Source organism: Xyrauchen texanus, chromosome 28 (assembly GCF_025860055.1).
Source record: "Xyrauchen texanus isolate HMW12.3.18 chromosome 28, RBS_HiC_50CHRs, whole genome shotgun sequence".
NCBI lineage: Eukaryota > Metazoa > Chordata > Actinopteri > Cypriniformes > Catostomidae > Xyrauchen > Xyrauchen texanus.
In genome coordinates, this window is record NC_068303.1 from 8,270,580 (window position 1) to 8,279,636 (window position 9,057).

Consider the following 9,057-nt stretch of genomic DNA (forward strand, 5'->3'; position numbering starts at 1 on the left):
ATATTGATTTAATGTATGGCTCATAATTAACTACGCCATTCATTAATGATTGCAACATCAGCAAATAATAAAGAGTCTGTCTGATTAATATATTAAGTCATATATAAATTGCTATTACTTAAATGTGTCATTGTGGATTCGTTCCCTAACAACTTATTATATTAACTAATGGTATTAATTAATGTGTTAATTACCACAATGAGCTGAAGCCATGTATTTGAGCTTCCACCCAATACAGGTGCACTAATATTCATTAGTACATGCTTAATTACTGCATTATTACTGCAAATTCATGTGTTAACTACAAAAATTAATTAATGATGAGTTAATAGTCATGTGCCTCAACACGTAATTTCATAACATAATGATATCTTTGCAAACCATTAGATACTGATTCTGTGGAGCGGGACGTTGACATTTTAGTTTTGTAATTAAATAAATCAACATGTTGGCACAATTATATTTTTCTCTACAAAATTCATTTCAAACTTTTAAGCATACACCTTCAGATCAAAAGGTTTTTAGATCATGAGAAAAGTTATAGGCAACTTTTGAAAGGTAGTGTACATACATATTTTATCAGAATAATTTTTTTCTTAATAATTTTGTAGATATTTTGCGACCCCACAACCGTGACAGACCGGCCCTGGCTTGCCAGCTGCACCCGTGGTGGCGGACACATCAACCTGGGAAGGATGATGGCGAGGATAGGGGAGGGGGCCGGCGCATAGTGCAGCCAGTGAAGGAGGGGCTTCGGTTTGGGTGGAACCACTCCCCATTTCTGGGCAAGAGGAAGGGGCAAGAGGAGGAGGAGAAGCATGAGAGGGAGAGAGAGAGAGTGAGAGAGTGAGAGAGAGAGAGAGAGAGAGAGAGAGAGAGAGAAAGAGAGAATTGAACTGCGGCTCGCCAGCTTCCTGGTAGGCCGCCATGAGGGCTTCGGCCAGCTGGATGGCACAATCCAAAAATGTGGGGTGATGGCACTGGACCCATTCTGCAGTTCTCTTAGGTAGACGTATGGTCAGCTGCTCCAACACCATCAATTTGATCACGTCCTCCACGCCGCACCCTTAACTGGCTAGCACCCATTTCCAGAAGGCATCCCGGAGCTGTTGGGCATTGCAAACAGGCGGCTGGCTTCGCTCAGCATAAGGGAGCAGAAGAGCATCGATCAGTCTCCTATTGTATCTGTAACAGACGGAAATTCCTCCGGTACAGCTATTGAAGGCTTCACGAACTATGTGGTCAAAATAAATGTTAAATAATGTGGGAGCAGTTTTTCACAACACAACATAATTCAGCTTCACAACTCAATTAGCTTCATAATTTAAATCTATCTCAGCTTCAGAGTCTGGTAAGCCTCAGCTGCAGGCCTCTGGGTTTCTTTGTTCCCAACTATCTCTCCCTCACTGGCATTCTCAGCGGCCTTTTCAAGGCCATCTCCGTCGTCACTGTAACAAGACACAGGTGTTACGCATCATTAATCACCACCCTTACCGCTTCCCCTCTACCCAGTGACAGACACATGACAATCTCCCGCTCCACAGAATCATTAACTAATGGTTTGCAAAGATATCATTATGTTATGAATTTACTTGTTGAGGCACATGACTATTAACTCATCATTAAGTAACTGTAAGTACAGTAATAATACCGTATTTAAGTATGTATTAATGCATATTAGTGCACCCGTATTGGGTGGAAGTTCAAATACGTGGCTTTGGCTCATTTTGGTAATTAACACATTAATTAACACCATTAGTCCATATAATAAGTTGTAATAAGTTGTTAGGGAATGAATGCACAATGTGTTATAATAAATAAATTAATAATTATTTAATGAATTAATAGCAATTCATATTTGACTTAATATATTAATCAGATAAACTCTTTATTAGTTGCTGATGAGGCAATCATTAATCAATATCTTAGTTAATTATGAGTCATACATTAACTCAATAATAATTATCATGAATTAATGCATATTAATGCACCCGTATTGTAACGTTTTTTTCCAAATTTAGAAATAACACAATCGATGGGTTTATAGGTTTCTAAAAATTTCTAACCAGAATGTTAAAGGATTATCAATGCAGTGCTGCCTTGAAACCACTATAATAACATTTCTTTTCAGATAAATTCAAACATAAATCAGAATTTTTTTAAATGTATTCCTCTTAGTGATCTCAAGATATTGTCAGAGGAACATACTGATCAAATGAAGATTTTGCATGACAAATTGAAAGACACGTTTCTCTGGTGTCTGAGATTTCCCTGAGATTCAGCCTCCTACGATTATCAATGTAATTTACATTTGAAAATGTAGGCAGCTTGTGAAAACAACAGCAAGTGAGATTTATGAAGATGCTTCCCACAGTGAAGGCTCCTTGAATCTGATGAGACACAAGACCACTTGAAGTGTTGTCAATGTATGATATAAATACTAATTGTGGCAATGCTGATGGAAGTCGCTGTCTACTGGCTAGCTGCTTTGGAGAGATGTCTCATGAGCACATGTTTTGGAGGTGATGTCCACATGAGACTACAATTTGTCTAAAATGTAACCACTAATGTATAATTCTAGATGTCCTATCACAGTGTTTTTTTGTTGTTGTGTTTTGTGTGTGCAATGTTACACTGATATTTACAGAGAGAACATACAGTGCTATTTAAAAAAAAAAAAAAAGTATTTAATAGAATATTCCGGGTTCAATACTAGACAGCATTTGTGGCATAATGTTGTTTACCACAAAAAATAATTTACATTTTTTCTTTAAAATGTTTAAGCTTAATGTTTAAGGATTGGCCCCATTCACTTTCATTTTAAGTACCTCATTGTAACCACAATTTTTGCTTTTTTAAAAGAAAAGGAGGGACAAGTTGAAATAATGTTTGTGTTTGTGGTAAGCAACATTATGCCACAAATGCTGTTTATTGAGCTTAACTTGTATTAAACCTGGAAAATCCATTTAATTTTGAATGTGATTATCTTTATTGAGAATAAAGGGATTATAATTGTGTAATTTAATCAAGTGTAAATAAGATATATTGCAGATTTAGACACTCAGAAGAACCCCCTTTGGATTTAATGTAGAATGAAACTTTTTGCCACAGATGTTTCTCCTAAAATAATGGAGAAATAACAATGGACAAGAAAAATTTAAAAATTGAAATGAGACAATTGTTGACATACAGTAAGAGTACAGATAGCTATAAAATTAATGTGGATAGTTCAGATAATTTGGTCTTGGAAGAAATGGTTGAGAAATATTTGAGTTAATATCAGATCTTTGAATTTTGATCATAGACATTGGTGGCTTGACAAATCTGAGCACAGTTTTAGACATTGTTGAGATCTCTTCTAAATCTCTAGGGGAGACGCAAGCCTTTTTGAGGTCTTTTTTCTCATAAGAAGAATCTGAGAAGAAGACTTAAGTAAAAGTCTCCATTTGCTATCAGTTTAACCTTGTTTCTTTCAACGAGATCACATTTCACAGGGGTAGATTTGATCGACCAGTCTTGGTGCCTTAAAGGTTATTGTAGTTGTCTGGTAAATTAAAGGTTATTGTTCAAGAAAAAAGAAAGACTATAATCAAGAAATGAAAAATTTTACCAAACAAACAACAATCCATTCTTTGCAGGAAATTATTTGGATTTATATAGCCGTTTTTTATCAACAAAAGGACAACTGTTGCAAATGTTTCAGTCTATTCATCTTGCTTTACCAAAATGCAGTCCTTTGGGCCTTTGCAGCCTAATCAGAACATGATGAGATGTTTCTGCTCCCAAGAAACAATGAAAAAACCACCAAGCTGACTGCATATGAATGGACACAATTAGAATTAACATATGCTCCCTTTATGTTGTTAGTCTCTTCGTTCGTCATGTACTAATGTTATGTACAAAATCATCAGAATAGTGTTGCAAATGGAACTGTTGGGGTGTGACTCTTCATCCATCCTCGAAAGGGAGTTGAAAGGGAATTCCCATGGGATAGTGCTACAGATGAGAACTCTTAATCAACAGGAGATAGGGGTGATATAGATTAGACAGATCTTGAAGCTGGTTAAAGGTCTATAGTTGGCCTGATCTACGTTTTCACATTGCTAATATCTCCATAAAGCGTCTCTCTCCAGCAAATGTCACCCATTCACATATTAATTTCCACAACAGAACACAGAAGAGATCTTGGTAAATGTTAACATTTCACATGAATTTTTGATTGGCAAATATCGGAAATATTGTGCAGCCTGAATTTAATAGGCTTTTGTCTTACGCAATAAAAACAGACTTGGAAAAAAAACAATCAGGAATAATTGCATGAATTTATTTTACGTAAGCCTCTCACGTCTGGCTTTATACCATGTATGAAGATGTTTCAGAGCCTACATCAGCCAGAGGAGAAAGGGAGAAATCTGTGAGTTAGGAAAGCATCAACTACTGCACAGAAATATTAAACTCTATTGGAAACTAATCAATAATTTAATATATGTACGAAAACTAAGCATTCCCAGTGCAAGAGTGAGTACTGCGAGCAATCCAAGCATAGAGGAAAATCACTGGTCCCTCAGAACCATCACTAGCTTATTCATTTATAATGCAAATGGCTTTGTTCAACTGAGTGATCACACAAACAAACAGATAGAATAATTCCCAGAGATTTATCAGGAATGGGGATCCAAAATAAATCCGGTAACTTTCTGAGATTGAAATTACACTGCATGAAGAACCTATTACTAGGATCATTGCACAAGCATGATAAGGAAATCCCAAGGGCTTTACTTAATGAGTATATTTAATTCATTTTACACTGAGTTTAATGGTTTCACTTTAGTTGTATTGTCGCCTATGGGACATACAGTACACCCCTCATCACCTTAACCCAAAATCCATTTAGAAATAAATGTGTTATAACACCCTCGACTAACTACTTCACATATTATTTAAAAAATATAACTAAGGTGGGGGGCCTGTGTAGCTCAGCGAGTATTGACACTGACTACCATCCCTGGAGTTGCGAGTTCAAATCCAGGGTGTGCTGAGTGACTCCAGCCAGGTCTCCTAAGCAACCAAATTGGCCCAGTTGCTAGGGAGGGTAGAGTCATTGGGTAACCTCCTCGTGGTCGCGATTAGGCGTTCTCACTCTGAATGGGGCACATGGAAAGTTGTGCATGGATTGTGGAGAGTAGCATGAGCCTCCCGTGCGTAAGACACTCTTATGTAGTGTTTGTATAATGCAATTCATGCAAAAATGCAAAAAAAGAAATACATTTGAAAGAAAAGTTGATAAAGATTTCATATATTTCTTTGTGGCAGACAATGTAAATGATGTCACCTTGCCTTATAAATCGATAGTAAATAAACAAATAAATATCCTAAATAAAAAAGTTGGTGCAGATACTTTTTTCTTTTAAAATTTCTAACTCAATTCATCAGTATTTATAAGAAGATAATTATAAATTCTGATTGGATGAGCTATGTTTGAAGCGATTGCAGAATAGCCGATTTTTTTCATCTGAGACTGCACAATTGAATTCTATATGAATGTGTCAATCATTTGCTCAGAGATTTGTCTTTGATCATTACATTGTTTGGAAATTGTAAACAGCCTACAGACAGGCTAATGTGTTGTATTACTTTGCAAAATAATAGCTTATTTTTAATATTATTATTGACAAATTTAATGATTGAATATTAGTGTCTTTTATCAGATTACCCTCTAGTGGCTTATTGCTTTAAAGTGTGTAATTTTTACACCACTAGGGTCCTCGGGATTTGCTAATAAAAACGTATGTTTTCAAACAGGTTTCTCCGAACACTACTGCCATCTTCCATTGGTCGATCAAACAGATAGTCCTGCCCTGTAACCTCTGGTCACACTTTGTTATGTTGCAGCCTTATGTTAAAATGCTTTAGATTCTTTTATTTTTTCACATCAATCTACACTTCATACCCCATAATGACAAAGCAAAAAACTGATATTTGATAACTTTGCAAATGTAATAAAAAGAAAACTGACATATCACATTGACATTAGTATTCAGACTCTTATCTCAGTGCATAGTTGAATCACCTTTGGCAGCGATTACAGCCTCAAGTCTTTTTTTTATATGATGCAGAAAGATTTGCACACCTAGATTTGGGGATTTTCTGCCATTCTTCTCTGCAGAACCTCTCAAGCTCTGTCAGGTTGGATGGGGAACTTCGGTGGACAGCCATTTTCAGGTCTCTCCATAGATGCTCGATTGGGTTCAAGTCCAGGATCTGGCTGGGCCACTAAAGGACAATCATAGAGTTGTCCCTAAGCCACTCTTGCATTGCCTTGGCTGTATGCTTAGGTTCATTGTCCTGTTGGAAGGTGAACCTTCAACCTAGTCTGAGATCCTGTGCGCTCTGGACCAGGTTTTCATTAAGGATATCTCTGTATTTTGCTGCGTTCAGCTTTCCTTCTACCCTGACCAGTACCCCAGTCCCTGCCACTGAAAAACACTCCCACATCATGATGCAACCACCACCATGCTTCACTGATGGTATTGCGCAGGTGATGAGTGTTGCATGGTTTCCTCCAGACATGACGTTTGGAATTGAGGCCAAACAGTAAAATCTTCATTTCATCAGACCAGAGAATCTTGTTTCTCACAATCTGAGAGTCCTTTAGGGGCTTTTTTTACTAATTCCAAGAGGGCTTTCATGTGTCTTTCAATGAGGAGCTGCTTTCATCTGGCCACTCTGCCATAAAACCCAGATTGGTGGAGTGTTGCAGTGATGGTTGTCCTTCTTCAAGTTTCTCCCATCTCCACACATGATCTCTGGAGCTCAACCAGAGTGTCCATCAGGTTCTTGGTCACTACTCTTACCAAGGCTCTTCTCCCCCGATTGCTCAGTTTGGCTGGGCGGCCAGCTCTAGGAAGAGTCCTGGTTGTTCCAAACTTCTTCCACTGAAGAATTATGGAGGCAACTGTGCTCTTGGGAAACTTCAATGCCTTCCCCAGATCTGGTCTTTGACACAATCCTGTCTCTGGGCTCTTCAGGCAGTCCCTGTCCAGTCCCTCTTGGCTTGGTTTTTTCTCTAATATGCATTTTCAGCTGTGAGACCATATATAGACATATGTGTGCCTTTACAAATCATGTCCAATCAATTGACCTTGCCACAGGTGGACTCAAATCAAAGTGTAGAAACATCTCAAAGAGGATCCAATAGCATGCACCTGAGCTAAATTTCAAGTGTCATAGCAAAGGGTCTGAATACATATGTCAATGTGATATTTAATTTTTTTATTTAAATTTACAAAGTTATCAAAATCTTGTTTTTGATTTATCATTATGAGGTATGGAGTGTAGACTGATGTGGAAAAATAACAATTTAAAACATATATGTACATTGCTGCAATATAACTAAATGTGAAACAAAATTAAGGGATATGAATACTTCCTGAATGCACTGTATATTCTCAAAAGACTACTTGTTGATTACATTTCAAATTCCCCTGGGTAGCATCATTTTAATGCTGTAAATTATTACATATCTATATCATATATAATGTCATTTAACTAATTTCTCACTTTGAGCTACAGACACAATGCATTAAGTCTCACCCAGCACCTCACAGCTGGTGAACTATCTGCAATTTCAGACCTGGATGAGCGTGTGATTGGAATGTTTGCTGTCAGCTCAGCTTGAAAGACATTTTTTGAACAGTCCACGGAGGCACAGATGAAATGTACGCCGCATCTCAGCAGTCTTCATCCTCACTTTATTTTGCACCTTAACACGTTATTTAAAGTCATACTATAATAAAAAAGACCACTATAAATGCCAGTATCACCATAGATTGGTTTAGGCCAAAGAAAGTTTGGTTTAGGCCAAAAAAAAGAGAGAGAGAGAGTGGACAGTTAAGGTAGGTGTGTTTGTTTACTCTCTCGACTCCATTGCTGTGTTTGCAATACAAAGTGACAGTGTAGCATTTTGTAATTCTACAGTGCAACTCATTGGAAAATGTAGCTTGTTACTGGAAAGGTTACACTATTATCAAAATAGCTGAACTACTGTCACTGTACTAAAAGTGTACAACTCCCCAACAGTACCATTCAGACTGAGACAAATCATAATGTACTCAGATTTCAAACCACAAATGGATCTAGTTTGGATCAGTTTTGTAAACCGCATTACATGGGAAGTTGGCATGTCGCTTCCAAGAGTTCCAGTAGCCTACCCTAGGATTGACCACATTATGTCGACACACTGACAAGCACCATCTCCTATCAGACATTTTTGCATCGGCTCCAGTATGTTTATCTTCCTCTGTGGCATGAAGGTAAGCATGTTGTGCCAGCAGTGGGGGAGACTTGGGTTCTAATCCTGAGTTAAACCAGGAAGTATTCACATATTCACTGATGAGCATGATTCGGAGGTTGCATTTTCCGTCTAACATTACATTTTTACTCCACTGATGGTTAGGTTTAGGTTTGGGGTTAGGGGGCTGAGTTTATAAAATATGCATTCCTTTTCACTGTTTTACAGCCTGTACAGCTGAAAACAACTCGCTTCACAACTCTCTTGGCTCCCTTCCAACATATACTCAGACTCGAGGATGATGTTTGAACACAAGCAGGTATTAATTGACACACAAACAGAGACAGCAGGTAAGTGATGACTTGACAGTACTGGGTTGAAGTGGTGATAGTATACGTGATGAAGACTGATGCTGATAGAGATGGTGACTTTCCTTGAGGTGGAGGGTTTGCAACAATGAAGCTTGTGTTGAGGAGAGGGGCACTGGATTTGCTAGAGAGGTAACGTTGTGTCGCTGGAGAGGACAGGAACAACAGGATCAACAGGATCGGGTTCTGAGGAGTGAGGAGACAGAGAGGGGCGGTAAGGTTTTAACAGTGAAATGTGGCAGGTGGGATGTATGTGATATTGGGGAGGGATTTGGAGATGGTAAGTGACTGGGTTGATCTGTCTGGTGATTATGAAGGGACCAATGTAATGGGGACTTAGCTTTTTGCAGGGGAGATGCAGCCTGATGTCCTTTGTGGAGAGCCACACCTTCTGCCCAG